Genomic DNA, 22,292 nt, shown 5'->3' on the forward strand with positions numbered 1-22,292 from the left:
AAATGATTTAGGGAAACCAGTGAATATTTAAATTTGGCTGTTTAACGGTTATTTATATCCAACTCGTCCCGAATGCGAATCAACAACATTAACGTCTGCTTCACCTCACTCAGTTTATACGACTGGAATATAACAACAACTCCGAACTATTGCAAACGGACTGGTCGTCATATCCTAATACACTAAATAGTGACTGCCTTAAAAATATTTATTAGTAAATTATATCACAGACCTCTTGAATTTGCGAATATTCGTACATAAAACTATCTACAACAGGTTACAATACTTGCCGCCTTTGGGAGCAAACCCCGAATTGCAGTGGACTCTTATGTTTATACTTCCACTCGGGAGGTATGCAACGAATTTAAAATTGTGTTACAGTGCAGGTATTGTAAGGTGGTGAACAAAATTAACCCTAACTTTAAGTGAAAAACGAGAACTTAGTAGGGAATTTACACTAATTTTCAAAACCTTTAGCAGCATGTGGTGAGAACGCCAGCAGAGTAACATACTGACCTACAACCAAGGCAACTGAAGTAACATGAAGTTCTCAGCAATTACAAGAACCAATTTTGTGAATATTGAGTTCAAGCTGACTATCATAGATTGTCAAAAGGAGAAGCTAATAAACACAAATATGTTAATGGAATTTAGGGCTAAACCAATTTCAATTTCCCACTGCCGTCTCGAACAAATGAAAAAAGGAAATGAGTTTAGAGCTTAACGTTCTTTTGACAGCTTGGTCATTCGAGATGGACCACAAGCTCATCTTATAAAAAGACAGGTCAGGAAATGTACAGTACTTCTTTCAAAGGAGCCACCCCAGCAGTTTCCTAGGGCGATTTAGAGGAATTAGGGGAAACTTATACCTGGATGGCCGGATGGAGATTTGAACCGCCGTATTCCCAAAGGCGAGCCCTGTGTGCTAAACACGGGGCCATATGGCAAGGTAAAAACGCAAAGGGTGAATACAGTTGTTTCAGGGAAAAGGAAAGAAAGAAGATTAGCATTGAATGTCCATTAGACATCGAAGTCAATGGAGAAAAAGCGCTTGGCACGAATGGATAAGGGTGAGAAAGGAAATTGGCCGTTGTTATACTGAGTAAGAAATTATGACATTCTACAGACACAATTTACGAAAACTAAGAAAACATAAATTGGGTTTACCTGACAAGGTTTTTATACTATACTCATCTCAGATTCAAATGTAGTATTCTGCGCACTCCTCCAACTCAAAACAGTAATAAAATTTCTGTCGAAGAATGTTTTCATCGAACAGAGAGTCAAGTTGTATTGGGCAACAGCAGTAAAACCAAGAACTGTGCATGCGCAGTTTGCAGATTCTATCCTCCTAGAAGGGTCTCGTCTTATTTGCTCTTGCTATCTGGTCATCTCTTACTAATGAGAGTAACCAGCAATTTCTAGAGGCCAATTAGGCTAATGGACGACCCTTGGTTGCAATAGCTCGTGTCCTTCGTTGTAAGGGGGGATTGCACGGACTTACATATTTACTTGCAGTTGGTCAAACGTTTGAGCGGAGCGAGAGCAAGATCCTCATTAATTACCCAGTGACTTATTGCGGAATTTTCAAAGCCAAATGAAGACCGATACTGAACAAACGGATTATCAAACTGATCAGCGTGAAGTCTAGTTTTGCAAAAAGGATTTATTTGCTTGAATGTAATCTGCGTAATTAAAAAAGTTAATTAGTTAAGTGAGGAACAGTTTTTGTCCAAACTTTCAGAGCCAAACAAAAAGTCTTAAATGAACAAGGGGGAAAAAAGTTTTGCAAAAAAACATTATTTGCTTTAAAGTAATCATGGAAATCATGAAAAACGTAACATAGATTTGAGAGGAAAATTGAAAAATTCACGAATAACAGCCAGATACACTACCGACTATCATAATTGCTACACCACAAAGATAACGTGCTACAGACGCGAAATTTAACCGACAGGAAGAAGATGATGTGATTTGTAAATGACTAGCTTTTCAGAGCATTCACAGAAGGTTGGCGCCGGTGGCGACACCTACAACGTGCTGACATATCGATCCCCGAGTCAACAGATTGGGACGTTTGCAAGTCAACAACCTTCTGTACGAACAGTTCGGCGACGTTTGCAGCAGCATGGACTATCAGCTCGGAGACCATGGCTGCGGTTACCCCTGACGCTGCATCACAGACAGGAGCACCTGCGATGGTGTACTCAACGACGAACCTGGTTGCACGACTGGCAAAACTTCATTTTTTCCGATAAATCCAGGTTCTGTTTACAACATCATGATGGTCGCATCCGTGTTTGGCGACATTGCGGTGAACGCAAATTGGAAGCGTGTATTCGTCATCGCCATACTGGCGTATCACCCGGCGTGATGGTATGGGGTGCCATTGGTTAAACGTCTCGGTCACCTCTTGCTCGCATTGACGGCACTTTGAACAGTGGACGTTACATTTCAGATATGTTACGACCCGTGGCTTTACCCTTCATTCGATCCCTGCGAAACCCTACATTTCAGCATGATAATACACGACCGCATGTTGCAGGTCCTGTACGGGCCTTTCTGGATACAGAAAATGTTCGACTGCTGCCCTGGCCACCACATTCTCCAGATCTCTCACCAATTGAAAGCGTGTGGTCAATGGTGGCCGAGGAACTGGCTCGTCACAATACGCCAGTCTCTACTCTTGATGAACTGTGGTATCGTGTTGAAGCTGCATTGCCAGCTGTACCTGTACACGCCATCCAAGCTCTGTTCGACGCAATGCTCAGGCGTATCAAGGGCGTTATCACGGCCAGAGGTGGTTGTTCTGGGTACTGAATTCTCAGGATCTATGCACCCAAATTGCGTGAAAATGTAATCACATGTCAGTTTTAGTATAATATATTTGTCCAATGTATACCCGTTTATCATCTGCATTTCTTCTTTGTGTAGCAATTTTAATGGCCAGTAGTGTAGCTATGTAAAGTGTGTGAAGTGTAAAAAAGTACATTTCTTCAAGACCTAGCTATACGGCGCATACTAAGCTACGATGAAGTAGTATTCAGCTGTCAAAAAATCTTCCTTCGAATGAAGTACTAAATTTAGGACATTTCGAGAACAGAAGACACTATAAAGGCAAACGAGTTGCCAAAAGTTCATATCTTCAAGGTGTAGGTATTTTGCAGATAAAATGTTGTACTGGTGTGACATTTTAGTTTTCAAATAACTTCCTCCAATACAAATTCTTAATTTAGGACTTTTGGAGAACAACAAACACTAGCTTTTGAAAAATACGAATCTCTTCACATCGAAGGAGGTATAATTAATAATTTGTCGACTAGTGCAAACCAGAGCTCTCTATGACAATTATTTTTTCCGGATATGCCCGTTTAAATACTTTGCGATTCTCGCCAAGCTGCCAAGTGTGTATGGCCGCTTCGAGCCCTCGTATTTTCATTAGTGTAGGCTGTAGAGAGCTGTAACCGCCTCAAATCGACAGATAGGGCATTCCTCGCTTATGTCGGGTACAATATCTTCGATTTAAGCCGATTCTTGATTTCAAACTCAACGAAACCTGCCCGTTTCGCTAGATGAATTTCTCGTAGGAGTATTTAACTGTCCCCATTTACAATACTGAACATTTACACTTTTTTGTGTAATCTCGAACGATGCGGCAGACCTTCCTCTACACGACATTTCACACAACAGTTCTCTAACCCATGTACTTCTCTAGCAATGCCTGTCTGAAGTTTCTTCGACACACGCGTAGGGGAGCCATGTAGACGCCAGTTCTGCCATTGCTCCTATTTCTGTTATTGTATCATGTGTGGTACATCGAAAGAAGCATAGTTTCCAGCTCTGTTGATTGGTACAAATAAGAGCTTAGTAAGGGTACTATTTCTTTGGCTAAACACGTTTGAAAAAGATTATACACATTGCACGGAGGGCCGAGTATTCAAAATTAGAATAAATATACTTGCAGTTTTGTAATCGATCCTATAGTACTCTATTTGAAGCCGAATGAGTCAAGGTATGGTTTGCAATAGAAAAATTCCAACTTCAAAACTTTCGAAAAAAGACGAAAAATGTTTTACAGGACGGAATATGCACCATTATATTCCATTTTTGGGGCCAAATAATTTTGTTTGTTGAAAACCATGACTTCACCAACATCAAAATGAACTGTAAAAAACTTTATCCTTTCAAGGCCTTGATATTTTACTCATAAAAAGTTACTTTCGTGTGATATTTAAGTATCCAAATGATTTCCTTCGAATCAGTACTAAACTAAAAACATTTTGAGAAAAGAAGACAGTAATAAACCTAATTAGGTGTCAGTAAGACCACACATTTTGAATAAAACTTGAAAATAAAAACATGAAAGGAAACATGTGTCAACTGTTTTGTAAAATGTATGTCTAAAAGTAAGAAACAGAGCAAAGAAACAACTGACATGCCTTTGAAAGAAGCTCAAAATCAAGTATAGCTAATGAGATGCATAAAATGTTTCTCTAATCTGTTTTATTTATTACTTTTAGACAAATCATTTCACAAAATGTTTAAACGACTTCCTTAGATTTTTTATTTTGACTAAAATTGGAACGAATTCCACAAGTGACCGTGCCCTCGAAACAAGTCTACGTCAGGCAAGTTTGCAAATATAAATAATAACGGAATTACTGCTTTCCAGAAGGATCACTGATAGTAGCCAGCATACAAAATGTGTGGATAAATTAATTCAAATATTTATTCGCCGTTCATAACATTCAGATTGGTGTATTGTGGGCTTATAGTGAAATAAATATCGTATATGAAGCGAGTTGGTTATGTCCGATTCAGTTAAAGTTTTGTTTACGTAAATATGTGCTATTAGATTCCCTCAGGCAACTGGCGGATAAATGCAAATTTCGGTTGTGCCTTGCAATATTTCTTTCTTTACAGCCATCATATTCAGCAACAACAAGCTCTCCTTAGAGCAGCTGAGAAGGCAGCTGTGGAAAGATGACGTAATGTGGTGTTCGGTACGGGTATCGTGAGTGACACCGCCTAAATTGTGGTCCTTCTCCGCGATTGGCTGCTGTGTTCGGAAGTTGCGCGCCAAAATGATTATCTTCTGTTATTAATATTAGAAAAACTAAACAACATATTTACTTGCATTTCATATTCACGCAGCACTCAATACTTTGTTATCATTGCACTATTCCACAAGTATTAATAAATTTATTGAGATCACTTACCAAATTGGTAGCTATATCATTTACAGCAAACAACCTCAGGTCTTACATAAAAGTGTCAAGTGGTTTTTGGTTCTATGTAACTACCATTTGAGATACAACGAATATCCTACCGGTAATAAATTTCTTCTCACGGTCACTGCAGCAAATCGGGGGTAACTAGTGCAATGGCCGCATTGATTCTAATTTTCTGGCCAGCTGGACTGTTTAGTAACATACACATGGTCTTTAATGAAAAATCAGAGAAAGAGAACCAGTGTGGGGAGCGAGGTGGCCATGGGCTCGGCCCTTCACGGTCAATCTACCGACCTGGGATGCGATTGTCGAGGAAATAGTAAACCTCGAACTTCCGTGAGGAAGTGAGGTGATGCACCGTCTTTCTGGTTGTAAGCCATTCACCTCTGTCGTCTTCATCGATCTGTCGGATTAAAACGTTTTCAAGCATATCCAGATACACTATACCAGTGACAGTTTTATCATTAACATGTGAGCGACTTGAAGATTTGTCATGTCACAGTGAACAACCCATCTCTACGAAGCTATTGTGCTAAGAGTAAATTGTAGGCCTGCTTGGGGGTTCTTTAGCGTTTTCTATGTGAAATTTTCATCGAACAGTTGTTGCAGAGTTCGTTTCATGGAAACAAAACACACAGCGAGGACGCTCCACTCCAGTGAAAGTAGCCATTTCAACTGTGCACTACACTGGCGCCCCTGGTGACGGAATGGGCACTGATGCACTAACGAATCAATCTTTAGGTTGTTTGTTACAAAAATGACAAATCAAATGATTCTGTAAGTTATCTCAATAAATTTCTGCATCATGCCAAATGTGTAAAGTCCTTTGTATTTCTCTAGCCGGCCGTTGTGGCCGAGAGGTTCTAGGCGCTTCAGTCCGGAATCGCGCTGCTGCTACGGTCTCAGATTTGAATCCTGCCTCAGCCATGGATGTGTGTGATCTCCTTAGGTTAGTTAGGTTTAAGTATTTCTAAGTTCTAGGCGACTGATGACCTCAGATGTTAAGTCCCATAGTGCTCAGACCCATTTGAACCATTATTCCAACTTGTGTATCTGAGTTTGTTATGTCAGCATCATACAGGTATTTTCTGACTTCGATCACCCACTTAATGTTCTTAATAATTTATGTGTACTTCAAGATATGTATAGTTTGTTGGGCACCTGGCATTCTCATGATATGTCAGTCGAGGTTTCTTGACGACTGTGTTAGGTATCTGTTCGGTATCTTGACTACTTTGCAATCTGTAGAGTTCTTCTATGTTACTGAGCTCTAGAATTTTCCTGATGTTTATCCTCTCCAGCTTCTTAACATTTTCTAGATGACGTTTCCGACCCATGACCGACGTTTCTGATCTGTATAAGGTTTATGGTATGATGAAAGTGTTGTATCGTCTTACATTTACGTTAGGTGGTTGTGGGCATGGTCTATTGTAGACGTTTCCAGTCTTCGGCAACGCTCTTGTCTCCTTTTGATGTCTGTGTTCTTAAACTTCTTTCTCTATCCCATTTGCATGTATTATCTCCCGAAGATACATGAATTTCTGAACGCTCATGAAGTCACCACATTTGTCATAATATTCTTTGGTGTATCTTTTTGGTTTGAAATGTATTCTGTTTTCTCTAAGGATATCTGGAGCTGAAACTTTTCAGTCCTCTCTTTCAGGACCTCAATTTGCTTTACTGCAGTCTCTATGTTATCTGTGAATATTGTGAGTTCATCAGTTAATGCCAGACAACCATAATCTAGTACTATATGTGGCTGTAGGCTTTCCTGGCGTATACTGTTGAAGAAGGTTGCTCGGGTCTCCAACCGGGTGGTAGCGTTGACATAGACGTTTCGGGAAGTGTCATATTACCCATCTTCTGACTTCGCCAGAAGATGGATAGTATGAAACTTCCCGAAACGTCTATATCAACGCTACCACCCTGGTGGAGACCCGAGAAACCTTCATTTTCTAGTACTCTGGTTCTCTTTCCTAGCCTGATAATTTTATAAAGTACCTGTATGATCAAGTCTTCTTCCCATTTCCACACTGTTTTGTCAAATATTATGTTCAACAATAGTGGTGAAATACCATCGCCCTCTCTCACTCCTGTTCTAATCTCACAGGACTCTGGTAACTTTCCTATGGATTTAATTTTTGGTTTAGTATTTGTTAACGTTTGCTAACGTTCACTGTTTTATCGTCGAAACTCCTCTCTCCCAGTTCAGGGATCAGTCATAGTCTGCTTATAGAGTTTTATGCCTTCTTAAGATTTCCAAAGCTGCGTAAGGTCTTTCTGTTTCTCGTCCCATGGTATCTCAGGACTGCCTTTAAACTAAGTATCAGTTCAGCACAATATCATCCTGCTTTTTATTCTTCTGCCTCGTTTTCCAGTTCGAACTATGTCCCATATAGCAAGCAATCTGATAGAATTTTGTTGTGTGTTTGGGCAGTAAAGCAACCCCTCTAAAACTGTTAAAAATAAGTCCTATACCATTTCTCGTGTACAGTTTGTATAACTGCACACGTCCAGTCTTCAAATTAATTCGGTCTGCCATGTGTCTTGTGTGATATTTGTTATTCCTCTGATGGTGTTCGGACCAGCTTACTATAGGGATTCAGCGATGATGACACCTTCATCTACTTTTCCAACGTTTATATGTGCTGATGATTTCTTTACTGATTTCTAATTCGACTGGTACTTTCTATTATCATTTCCATTGATCTCTTGGCTTCTTGGGGATCATTCTGACTATTCAGGACCATTTAATATTTCAGTGAAGTTCTTCGCCAGTCTCACAGTTCTCTTTGTTGTTCACTGCAATTTCTCCATTCTTTCTTCTGAAACACACGTTTTGTGGTTCGTATCCTATGATTCTGGATTTAAATGTCTAGTAGAAGTCTGCTGAGTTATATTTGAAGAAACTGTCTCCTATTCTATTAAACTAATCCTTTTGATATTCTCATTAGATTCTCCTAATGTCCCTTGTCGTCTTTTCTCGCCTACACGTGCGTTGCTAGTTTAACTTCTGCTTCGCCACTGTTCCATTTTTATGCTATTTTCCGGTTCTCATTTGAGAACATTACAGCCTTTATGATTATCGTTTCAAAATTATTGGTATGCTTCCTCATCATATTCTTAAAAGTGTTAAGAGGAAAGACATCATTTGCTTTATGTACAGAGTTGCTCTCGTTATTAAAAGCAACTGTAGAGACCTTCATCGCTTTCAGGGCTGTATCATTATTTCATACTAAGTAATTCTTAATTTGCTAAACGAAAAGATTTTCCTGGAAAAGTTCTTCACGTTTGTTGTTTTCTGAGACACCATTACTTTGATCCGGTCTTACCTGTAAGATATGTAGTGAGTAACATCTGATTACCTTGTAATCGAAAGATGTGACTCTAGACGTCAGATTCATCATTCGTAAAATTGTACATTCAAATTAAGTCTCAGATCACTATGAAAATATATAAGAGAACAGTACAGTACTTATGATTACGGCTTTAAACTTATTCATAAGGTTCCTAGTCACATTCTTAAAGGTGTTAACAGCAAAGACATCATTTACTTTATTTACATAGTTGTTCTCATTTGTAAAAGCAATTTAAAGCCCTTCATCGCTTTCAGAGCATTATTTCATACTAAGTACTTGTTAATTTCCTATACGGCAGGATTTTCTTGGAAAAGGTCTTCACGTTTTGTCTCTTCTGCGGAGCCATTACTTGGACCCTCTCTTATCTGTAAGATATGTAATGAATGATATCTGGTTATCTTGTAATCGAAAGACATAACTGTCACGTGAGATTCATCATTCGTAAAACTGTACGTCGTCTCAAGTCACGGTGAAACTACAATACATTATTTCCACTTCACGTCGAAGGTAGACTGCTGCCTGGTGAAGTTGTGGGCACTTGACGCCATAAGAAAACTGTGGAAGGGCGGTAGAGACGAATGACAATACTCCTGACGATCAGTGGGGAAATTCACTAACATAAGCAACTTTGACAAAGGGCACCTGGTTCTGGCCTGGCGCCATGGAACAAGTGTCTCGGAAATGGCGAAGTTGGTCAACTGTTCACATGCTACTGTCGTGAGCCTTTATTGAGAGTGATTGAGTAACAACCTGTTGAATTTCCACGTCTCATCATAGAATATGGGCTTCAGAGATTTGGCCACTCAGTAATATAGGGTAGGTTGTGATCTGTGGCAGATATGACGACGCAGTAGAGTGCTAATGGAGTACCTTGTTGAACAAGGGACTTCGTAGCAGACCGACTCATACGTGTTCCATTGTTCATCCAACAACGAAGCCAAATTAGGTTTATGGGCATGGGATAATTAAGATATGACCGCGAACCAATGTAAACGTATCGACTGGTCGTATTAATCACATTTCTTATTCCCCAAAATACACTCCTGGAAACTGAAATAAGAACACCGTGAATTCATTGTCCCAGGAAGGGGAAACTTTATTGACACATTCCTGGGGTCAGATACATCACATGATCACACTGACAGAACCACAGGCACATAGACACAGGCAAAAGAGCATGCACAATGTCGGCACTAGTACAGTGTATATCAACCTTTCGCAGCAATGCAGGCTGCTATTCTCCCATGGAGACGATCGTAGAGATGCTGGATGTAGTCCTGTGGAACGGCTTGCCATGCCATTTCCACCTGGCGCCTCAGTTGGACCAGCGTTCGTGCTGGACGTGCAGACCGCGTGAGACGACGCTTCATCCAGTCCCAAACATGCTCAATGGGGGACTCATCCGGAGATCTTGCTCACCAGGGTAGTTGACTTACATCTTCTAGAGCACGGTGGGTGACACGGGGTACATGCGGACGTGCATTGTCCTGTTGGAACAGCAAGTTCCCTTGCCGGTCTAGGAATGGTAGAACGATGGGTTCGATGACGGTTTGGACGTACCGTGCACTATTCAGTGTTCCCTCGACGATCACCAGAGGTGTATGGCCAGTGTAGGAGATCGCTCCCCACACCATGATGCCGGGTGTTGGCCCTGTGTGCCTCGGTCGTATGCAGTCCTGATTGTGGCGCTCACCTGCACGGCGCCAAACACGCTTACGACCATCATTGGCACCAAGGCAGAAGTGACTCTCATCGCTGAAGACGACACGTCTCAATTCGTCCCTCCATTCACGCCTGTCGCGACACCACTGGAGGCGGGCTGCACGATGTTGGGGCGTGAGCGGAAGACGGCCTAACGGTGTGCGGGACTGTAGCCCAGCTTCATGGAGACGGTTGCGAATGGTCCTCGCCGATACCCCAGGAGCAACAGTGTCCCTAATTTGCTGGGAAGTGGCGGTGCGGTCCCCTACGGCACTGCGTAGGATCCTACGGTCTTGGCGTGCATCCGTGCGTCGCTGCGGTCCGGTCCCAGGTCGACGGGCACGTGCACCTTCCGCCGACCACTGGCGACAACATCGATGTACTGTGGAGACCTCACGCCCCACGTGTTGAGCAATTCGGCGGTACGTCCACCCGGCCTACCGCATGCCCACTATACGCCCTCGCTCAAAGTCCGTCAGCTGCACATACGGTTCACGTCCACGCTGTCGCGGCATGCTACCAGTGTTAAAGACTGCGATGGAGCTCCGTATGCCACGGCAAACTGGCTGACACTGACGGCGGCGGTGCACAAATGCTGCGCAGCTAGCGCCATTCGACGGCCAACACCGCGGTTCCTGGTGTGTCCGCTGTGCCGTGCGTGTGATCATTGCTTGTACAGCCCTCTCGCAGTGTCCGGAGCAAGTATGGTGGGTCTGACACACCGGTGTCAATGTGTTTTTTTTTCCATTTCCAGGAGTGTAGATGGTCTTCAACAGATATGGCGTCATCTCAGAGAATGAGGATTCGAAACATGCACCACTCCGCGAATGCTGGCTAGCAATTGAGCTTCCACGGAATCTGTGATAATAGCCAGAGGCATGATGACAGCTGCCAACAGCGTGGCAAATTTGCGGACAACCTGCAAACTTTCATTCCAGATGCTTTTCTCAACGACGATGACGTCTTCTAGCGTGATAACAGTCCCTCTCATATGGCCAGACTCGTGCTACAGAGGTCTGAGGTGCATGATAGTGCACTCATATTGAAATTTTGGTCTGATCTAAACCACAATAAATACATTCATGGAAGCTTTCGGTTGTATCTTAACACCTACACGCCACCGGACAACAGGAACCGTGTGAGCTCTTTGTAGGCACCAGGTCCCACATCAAACTACAAACATTCCAAGGACTTGTTGAATCCACGCCCTGTAGAATCGCAGCTGTATTGCGCTCTGAAGATGGACTAACACACTATTAAACAGGTGAGCAGAAGATTTCGGCTCATCAGTGTATTCTAGTAAATCCTTAAAAAACTCTGTGATGTGATTAGAATGTAAGTTACCAATGAGATAGCCCCGCTCTGAGAGCCAACCATTAAGTGACATTAATAATTTAACAAACTCAAACAGTAAAAGGTCATGAGATAAGGGGTTGATGTATGAATGGAACACATTGATTAGATGATTAAAACATGAAATAAATGCATTTACTTCACTACTCTATACACAAAACTAAACAAAAATTAAAAATCCTGAGGACAGATTTGACTAGGGTTGGGCGTTACTCGGTTATTGAGGCAAAGGAGGAGGAAGAAGTATTACCTCAACATTCTTCGTCGTTATTTGTCATTTGGCGATGTCGGCAGCAGGTGCTGGGTCGGTACGCACTTCACCTCGGAGCTGTGCGGCATGAGTCGGTTGCTCTCCCCGGTGCCCGGTGGCTGTACAGCGAGGGCACGGACCGGTGTTGACAGTTTGACGTGGTTTTTGTGGTTGTAGAAGCATTATTGTTGTGTCGTATGGTGAGTGTTAGGCAACGAAATTTATGCTAAGTCAAGTGCTTCATTCCCAAGCACTGTATCGTAAGGATTCGTCCATTTAACACGGAACAAGAACAGAATAAGTCACACAGCGACGACGAATATTAGGATGGGAGTTAGGATCAGATTCAAAGTTAGCAGACTAAGTAGGCTATGAATGGAATAGCCACAAGTCCTCCTGCTACCACGCTGTCTCATCGACTGGCATTTCACTTGTCATCACTCAGTTCACCGAGTCCTCGAATTTTTGTTCCTCTCGGTGTTGTCGTTGGCAGACTAAATTTGCAACGTCACGCCTCCCAGTGCAGCATTCAACGTTCTTATCTTTTGTGGGCTGATGTATGACTCAAGAATTAGCTTCTTTCTAACGTCATCAGTGTCAAGGATGTTCCCAGCGACGGTCGCACATTGTTCTGATGTTTTCCTGCACTCCTTATTTACTGTGAAAGCAGCCAAACTACACTCTTTTGTAGCAGTTATTTCAGACTGAGACCTGGACAGTTTCATGTTAAGGCTTTGTGTAAGAATCTGCTAGTGGTCGAGTGGTCCTGATTTATAGTCAACCTCCTTCCTGTCCCGAAAATATTTTTTAATTAGTATGATTCTTCCATAGTTTTTTTAGTTTTAAATGCCGCCCTGTGCGAATTCTTGAGATTTTGGGCTGTGCGAATTCTTGGCACTTGGTGCGTATGCTCTGTCCCAGTGCCTGCAGAGATCTCTCAGTCATTGGCACATGTCTGGCTTTTCTTTCGTCATGGGCCGATGGCACTGTGAAATTGCGAAAGTGGGCACTGGCAGAGGTACCACACAGATCCTTGTCATGACTTTTCAGCTGTTGATACGACAGATTGAGAGTCATGGCAGAGTGGTCCAACTATGTTCACCTGGCCTGTCGCATGAACATAGCAAAAAGAAAAGCAGCATCAACAGGGAAGTAACCGATTATGTCAAATTTTATGAGTTCCTAAACAGGAGCGGGTTATATATTTTCATGAGTGTGCCTTGGTAGTTTATTTTTTGAATCTCTACGTGTTAATCTAATTTACTAAACATAGTTTGTACTTTTCCGTTTGTGTCTGCAGTAGAGTTCCGCTGCGCGTGTCGATAGTCGTTAGTCTGTGTAATGTAGTTTTCCACTGCCCTCAGTGTAAATAGGAACGGATGCGAGCTGAGTTCTTGACACTTCATCTGAGCTCCAGGCCGTGTTGGCTTCGGTTACACAGCTTGAGGCTGCAGTAGATGGACATCACTGTCGCGGACCGGCTGTGGCGATCCAGCGCACGTCCATCACGACCCACGAGTCCACTGATCAATCCGCACTGGTGATCAGCCCATTTACTGCTCGCATGGAGAGTGAACGTTCACCTGTGGTCGAGTTGGAGGTGCCTCAAGCCTTTACCTGTGGTGGAAAGGTTGTCAGTCGTCCTTGAGAGATGAAAGCAGAGCTCACCATTTGCAGCATAATCGACAGGACCTATTGCGGTCTTCGGACCTCAGTTAAAGACACGAGTGGAGAGTCCGAGTCAGAGGATCAGACAATTCTGCGACTCTGCAGCCTGCAGAGTCCTCGACTTGTGCCATAGAGTGGTGGGGGTTTCGGGTTCCGCTAAACTTGTCCGGAGTCCATTACATGCAAGAGGCGGCTACAAGGGTAGCGTGGGTTGTGTGACGTGGACTGGGCTTTTTCTGTCAGCGAGTCTCGGGGAAACACAGAAAGGGCTTTAGCCTCAAAGGGTGCAGTCTGCACACAGGAAGAACTTAGAGCTAGGAACCATCAGTATAATAGTTGTAAATTGTCTGTTGTGGGGGAAAGTGCCAGAGCTCCAAGCGTTAATAGCGAGTACTGATGCTCAACTCTTTATAGGCACTGAGAGCTGGCTAAAGCCGGAAATAATCTCAGCCGAAATTTTTGCGAAGAGCCTAACGGTGTTCAGAAAGGATAGGCCAAATACAACTGGTGGTAAAGTGTTTGTTCCTGTTAGAAAATTTTTATCTCCAAGCGATATTGAAGTAGACAATTCCTGTAAGTTACTATGATTAGAGGTCTTTCTAGACAGCTGTCACAAAATAACAACTGAATCATTTTATCGACGCCCCAACTGAGATGATTCAATTGCTAAAAGGTTCAAAGTAAACCTGAGTCTAATTACAAACATGTACCTGAGCCATAAAGCTATACTTGATGGTGACTTCCATTTATCCTCGCTACGATGGCGAGAATAGATGTATAAATCCAGAGGTACGTAGAAAACATGACCCAAAATTGTGCTAAACGCATTCTGGAAAATTATTCCGAGCAATTAGTAAACGGCTGTGAAAAGTCACTTGACCTCATAGCAACCAATAATCCTGGGCTGATAACAAGGAACTGAATCTCTTGGAAACAAAAATCTCGAACCCGAGATGTACCACAATGTTAGCGCACAGGTTTGCTTTATCAGACCAGAGAGTCACGCCGGATCTCTGGAGTACCGCCAACTGTTGATTTATGTCGCACATGTGTTTTTCATATGTTTCAGGCGCGGCAGTTCTGTAGGCGACATAAAATACTCCCACATCTTGTGTAATTACCCGATTCTGTGCCCTCACAAATGCCGAACTCAAATGGTTGAAATGGCTCTGATCACTACTGGACATAACATCTGAGGTCATCTGTCCCCTAGAACTTAGAACTACTTAAACCCGAGGCTGGATTCGAACCTGCGACCGGAGCAGTCTCGCGGTTCCTGACTGAAGCACCTAGAACGACCGGCAAATGCCAAACTCCATTCTTTAAGTCCGAATGGTACTCTGTATACACACTGTTCCCCCTCGAAAAGGCAGGCAGTGTACTTTGGCAAGCCGTCGCTTGCTTTAAACATAATACACTCCTGGAAATGGAAAAAAGAACACATTGACACCGGTGTGTCAGACCCACCATACTTGCTCCGGACACTGAGAGAGGGCTGTACAAGCAATGATCACACGCACGGCACAGCGGACACATCAGGAACCGCGGTGTTGGCCGTCGAATGGCGCTAGCTGCGCAGCATTTGTGCACCGCCGCCGTCAGTGTCAGCCAGTTTACCGGGGCATACGGAGCTCCATCGCAGTCTTTAACGCTGGTAGCATGCCGCGACAGCGTGGACGTGAACCGTATGTGCAGTTGACGGACTTTGAGCGAGGGCGTATAGTGGGCATGCGGTAGGCCGGGTGGACGTACCGCCGAATTGCTCAACACGTGGGGCGTGAGGTCTCCACAGTACATCGATGTTGTCGCCAGTGGTCGGCGGAAGGTGCACGTGCCCGTCGACCTGGGACCGGACCGCAGCGACGCACAGATGCACGCCAAGACCGTAGGATCCTACGCAGTGCCGTAGGGGACCGCACCGCAACTTCCCAGCAAATTAGGGACGCTGTTGCTCCTGGGGTATCGGCGAGGACCATTCGCAACCGTCTCCATGAAGCTGGGCTACGGCCCCGCACACCGTTAGGCCGTCTTCCGCTCACGCCCCAACATCGTGCAGCCCGCCTCCAGTGGTGTCGCGACAGGCGTGAATGGAGGGACGAATTGAGATGTGTCGTCTTCAGCGATGAGAGTCGCTTCTGCCTTGGTGCCAATGATGGTCGTAAGCGTGTTTGGCGCCGAGCAGGTGAGCGCCACAATCAGGACTGCATACGACCGAGGCACACAGGGCCAACACCCGGCATCATGGTGTGGGGAGCGATCTCCTACACTGGCCATACACCTCTGGTGATCGTCGAGGGGACACTGAATAGTGCACGGTACGTCCAAACCGTCATCGAACCCATCGTTCTACCATTCCTAGACCGGCAAGGGAACTTGCTGTTCCAACAGGACAATGCACGTCCGCATGTATCCCGTGTCACCCACCGTGCTCTAGAAGATGTAAGTCAACTACCCTGGCCAGCAAGATCTCCGGATGTGTCCCCCATTGAGCATGTTTGGGACTGGATGAAGCGTCGTCTCACGCGGTCTGCACGTCCAGCACGAACGCTGGTCCAACTGAGGCGCCAGGTGGAAATGGCATGGCAAGCCGTTCCACAGGACTACATCCAGCATCTCTACGATCGTCTCCATGGGAGAATAGCAGCCTGCATTACTGCGAAAGGTGGATATACACTGTACTAGTGCCGACATTGTGCATGCTCTGTTGCCTGTGTCTATGTGCCTGTGGTTCTGTCAGTGTGATCATGTGATGTATCTGACCCCAGGAATGTACCAATAAAGTTTCCCCTTCCTAGGACAATGAATTCACGGTGTTCTTATTTCAATTTCCAGGAGTTTATATCTCTGAGTGAGGCTAAATGCTATTATCTTTACGTAAAGAAAAATATTATCATGGCAATAACCTTCGAATCGTGTGCTACGCTGTTAGTTTTTTTAATGTGAATTAGTGAATTTACTTATGGCACTTCTGTTGCCCTATTCCCTTATTCACTTTCAGAACTCAAATTAGTAATCAAATTAACTAATTTAATAATATTGAACCTTAAATTGCTGATGTACACATGTAACACAACACTACAATAAAAAGGGTGAGCAGTAAAGGGAGTGTGAATGAGAACTGTGGTGCATTTAAGTTTACAAAATTATGACAAGTTGTATTAATCCTTTAGTAACTAAAACTCTATGGAGAACGAGCTGATAAATCATACACAAAAATGACATACACAAATCAGTTAAGGAACGGTGTTTGACAGGCAAAACATACATTAGGGTGAAGCTATACTAATTCTCCACTATATTAATCCCTTTTACAACGTAATCTGACTTTGTTTACATGAATCCACAGCAAGAGCCAACAGTATTTAAAATGAAACAGCTACGATCAAGTATGCCACAAACTATGGTTCGTCTGAGAACCGAGCACTGTGAGTATCATTTAACAACACCACGTCGATGCAACAATATTTCGTCGTTTCACCGTCATTCAGGTGGCAGTAGAAAATGTAGCGCTGGAGCGCTGCGACAGTTGTAATATTCCGACCCGTCCATGAAAATATGCTAACTACGCAGCCTGACATTCTGATTATCCCTGTCAGATCCCTGAAATCCTGGCAGATGTCAGTGTGAGGTGCATCCGTTCGCTGGTCTGGCCAAATCAGTTTGACTCACAGGCACGAAAGTGCATGCTGGAATTGTCAAAGTGAGACGGCCGACTCAGGACGAATAAGTTCATTCTCGTGAGATACAATATGTCCCAGATGACATGCAGTTCCACTGTCGGTACAGCTGGGAACTGTCACTGGGTCTTAGTCCACCCTAAGTTACAGAGAAGAAGTTTCACGCACTAGGGAAGACCTGAAGTTCTCCACTGGGGGAGGACCAGAATAGTCTGCAGCTCGTGGTCGTGCGGTAGCGTTCTCGTTTCCTACGCCCGGGTTCCCGGGTTCGATTCCCGGCGGGCTCAGGGATTTTCTCTGCCTCGTGATGACTGGATGTTGTATGCTGTCCTTAGATTAGTTAGGTTTAAGTAGTTCTAAGTTCTAGGGGACTGATGACCATAGATGTTAAGACCCATAGTGCTCAGAGCCATTTGAACCATTTTTGAAGGACCAGAAGACGCAGAAGCCCAGGAATCACACTTTCCACCAAGCCTTGGTATGGGAGTCGCATTACCAAAAACGAGACCCGCCCCCCAAATTGCACTAACCAATCGATCTATCGTCTACTCATTGAGTCTCCCCTCTTGAATGTTCTGCTGGCTTGGTAGCCAATCCATACACAGCACTGGGCTTCCCACTCTGGGGGAGCATGCCACTACTTTGCATCTATTGAGAGGAACCAATCAGCATCTCCAAATCTCCTCATTTGAAAAAGGAAGATTTTAGACTATGGATGCGTCGTTCCCACGGTAAGAATGACCATGTTTTGGCAAAAAACATCAACCTGGACGCGACCACAGTCCGTGATTTACAGAGTGATCTAATCTTTCCAGGCCGACCATTTGCAGTTTCTGAAAGAAGGCTGTTAAGCTTCCTAGACGATCGTACCAGTGAATTATATGCTTTTTCCGCTCGCTAAAAGAATCTGGTGACTTCCTGGAGGCATGAAGGGGTTACAGTTCTGCCTCCACTAAACATGTACACCAGCCACTCTGTCTGTATAATCCCAGGTTCTGATATGAGAATGCTCAGAGTTTTATGGCCTTCCCACAGTTTGCACAAAAATCTCAGTTTAAAGCAGTCTTCCTTAAATGGCTATCTCCATCCATTTTCAGCCATCCGGCTGCCTTTGCGACGGACTGCTGCCTGGCCCAGGAACAATATTTTGTGGAGGAGGAGAGAATTTCGGCAAGAAGTCGCTGTGCAGGTAAGATCCACTGAGTGCTGCCTCCCACAATCACTCACATGGGCAGGTCGCTGCACTCAGCATTTATGGCCCTCAATGCATCTCTCTCCCTGTTCTCTATCGTCCCAATTGTGACCTTTTGGGTACAAGTTCTCTACAGGTTACACATGTAGTTATAAAAACATTTTGCTCACAATTTTGCCACGTAAAAAACTCGTAAACCACATATAGCAAATGCAGTACTTGGGAACACAGAGATAATGACCTAAAATATGAATGTCAGTCTGACTGACAACGTTTTTGAAGTCACAGAATGGTGTGGAACCACTCACTTTCGCCACGATGGATCGAGCTCGACTGAATCCGGTTGTAATGTCAAAGGTCGACAGCCAAATTTTCGCCGAGGTCTGGCGTCTTATGTTCTGATTCGGTGCTGGCCTTATTCCGTTTGACTGAATATGACAGAAACGGACAGGTCCGTCTTTTTTAGGCACTATGGCGAGCGGATACACATATTCCGACGCGGTCCACGATTTTACTCCAGCTGCCTCCATCGGCTGCATCGCTTCCAAGGTAGCTTTTCGGTGCTTCCAAATCACTGAGTATGCTTTCACTGTCAGTGGGGAAGTCTTGCCGGTGGGAACGAAAAGATATCCGTGAATTCCATGATTATTATCTAACGTCCCTGGTCCATTCTCAGCCATTCTCTTTCTAAATATTCCTATCGGATCAGCCTCTACGTTCTCCACATCAACTCCTGGCTGATCGTCTGTGCACTGGTCGTTATCTACCGAGTCTCTTGTTTCTGAATGAGAAATTATCACTTTGTCTCACCACTTCGACGCATGGAAACACCTGTGGTCCTCCGAAACACGTCTGATTTTTGCAAATTTTTCGACCATGGATAGAACAACGTGGCCTTCTACTGCTGGTGACTGAGTATACCCTATCCTTTCGTGGCGCACGTCACACTGCTTCCCGGCCACTCTCCAGTCTCCTTCACATCCTCCGTTGCACACAAGCTGTGGGGGCTTCAGATTTAGCTTTTGTCTTTGTCCTGGCGCCCTTGTTGCGACGGCCTTTGATTCTGGTCGCTGTATGGATATTATTAAGTTACTTGTGCAGCCTGTCTTCCGTAGTCGGATGAGCAGCATCGTTTGTCACATCATATTCGTCAGATTCTCTTTGGTCGACTGTGTGTGTAAGAAATTATCTTCACGACCTGAGGACTACAAACTGACTTCATCTTGAACACATGTTCCCTCTAATAAATCACCTTTTAACTCCCGTAGCCCGTCTACGGAAATTTCATTGTCCTCCTTACATGTTACTCAATTAATATTGCCGTTAGTGCTGTCTGCCCTCCATGGGACCGTATCTTTCAATAAACTGACCACGATTTTAATGGCCCTGTCCATTGTCATTGCTCTACTCGAGAGTGTGTCATTAACAATTATAAAATTCGCCTGGAAGTCACTTCTTCCGTTACTTAGAGACACCAAGACCTCCTATTCTAGCCGGCCGCGGTGGTCTCGCGGTTCTAGAGGCGCAGTCCGGAACCGTGCGACTGCTACGGTCGCAGGTCCGAATCCTGCCTCGGGCATGGATGTGTGTGTTGTCCTTAGGTTAGTTAGGTTTAAGTAGTTCTAAGTTCTAGGGGACTAATGACCACAGCAGTTGAGTCCCATAGTGCTCAGAGCCATTTTTGAACCTCCTTTTCTACATTCTTCCGCTTCGCTCCAAAAAGAGGAGATAGTGAAAAGGCATCTCATCTGATTTACTACCACTTTCCATTTTTGCGTAGAGGGACACGGAAACTGCTGTCACTTCCGATCCAGAATCTGTAAATGCCCTGGTCTTAATTCCTTGCACGTTTATCTCAGTGAGGGGACACATACTGTCCGCCTTTTCAGACAACTCTTGGTCATCACAGTACTGGTTAATGTCGTCTTCCTCTTGCGATTGTCGCTATCGCACAGTGTGTGTGTGATGTTTCCTCCTCTACTGAGGCATCCCTGTAATATGTCATTGAGCCGCGCCGAGTGGCCGCGGAATTAGACGCGCCGTGTCACTGACTGCGAGGCCCCTCTCGTCGGAGGTTCGAGTCCTCCCTCGGGCATGGGTGTGTGTCTTGTCCTTAGAATAAGTTAGTTTGAGTAGTGTGTAAGTCTAGGGGCCGATGACCTCTGCAGTTTGGTCTCTTAGAAATACACACACATTTGAACACACAATATCTCACTGAAACGTCACCTTAGAAAAATTAATGAATTACTGTGCTCATAAATCCCATACGTTATTTGATTTTCAAACAGCTGAGAAGAACTGAACGTACTCAAACATTTCTCTCTTTACTTATTCTGATGATCACTAAACTGACACACAATATTTTTGGCGCAACGCAGTACGACTTTCAGTAATCTCTACAAAAGAATGGCTCTGACGAACAATAACCTATACCTTTCATGAATCACTTACCTCACAAAAATCTTCATTACTCGAACTACTGCAATACAGCGAGCGCCAATGCTGCAAGCTAAATGAAAGATTCTAACTACTGAAGTCACTAACTACTGATAGGCATAGTTAGCAAATAAAAGATTTCGATAAAGAATAAACAATGTATTTACCTTAATATTGTTCAAAAGTCATTATATATATATATATATATATATATATATATATATATATATATATATATATATATCAGTTAATGGCATCCAGTCTTACAAATTTACTCTCTCTGATGAAGACATGTCCAGATCATCCGCTCTCAAAACTCCGCCATCTCATTCCCCACATCCACTACTGCTGGCGGCTACGCGTTGTTCACATCCAACTGCGCAACACTGGAATATTCCAACAATGCCACCCAGCCACAGACTGCACACAGCACAGCCAGTCATTTTCATACAGGGCGTTACCAATATGAAAACCTAAACAGCCTACTTACATAATTGTCTTCCGTCATTCACTGGTGCGATCTCACATACCTCTGCCTGGGGTGCAGCCAGTGCTGGTGAACATCCATTATTCTCATGTAATCTCTCATTATGCGACGCTTGCACGCAATTCACTCTGAGTCCGAGGTCCGGAGCATCGATCCTGCATTGCTCTCCCTGGTGTGAACCATAGCGCGTACCCTGCTCCCGTATTTTCCCTTTTTCTCTCCTTCATCCGTTTTTGCACCAGTTATGCTTGTTATGGTGCTGAACAAACACGTCTGACGCCCTATTCTGTGTCCTCTTTGTGGTAGCGTGTCCTTTGCTTCTCCTGCTCTTCGATGTCGTTCAAGGACTTAAAAATATCGAGGGACTGTACTCTAGAGAGCGCACTTTGTACATGAGCAGGAAAATGTAATCGTATAGCTCTACACCATCCCACATTTGTCATTCTGTCGTGGAAGTATCTCGCCAGGACGACAAAGTGAGCCATGTATTGGCGCGATTGTGGTGCATACTATCCCCGACATATGATTATCTTCGCACTTGCATGTGCGGCCAAGTTTCTGTACGTTGCAGCTAGAAACTTGGTGCAGAAATCCTTGTAACTACTGTTCTCATAAATTTCTATGTCGAATCAGGCACCCTCCTCCTGGTCTAGAGTCCTCCGTGCAACAAGTAAAGGGTTGCATTCCGCCAATCCTTTCGCATGCAGACACATATCTAAATTCTTTAGGTCGTTTTCCCGCGTTTCTAGGCTGCCAACGTTCGCATAACACGATTATCTCACCTCATAGTAAAGGGTTGCATTCCGCCAATCCTTTCGCATGCAGATACATATCTAAATTCTTTAGGTCGTTTTCCCGCGTTTCTAGGCTGCCAACGTTCGCATAACACGATTATCTCACCTCATCCGGGCTGTTGGTGTCCTCCATTCGCTTGGGTC

The sequence above is a fragment of the Schistocerca gregaria genome, chromosome X, assembly GCF_023897955.1.
Source record: "Schistocerca gregaria isolate iqSchGreg1 chromosome X, iqSchGreg1.2, whole genome shotgun sequence".
Lineage (NCBI taxonomy): Eukaryota > Metazoa > Arthropoda > Insecta > Orthoptera > Acrididae > Schistocerca > Schistocerca gregaria.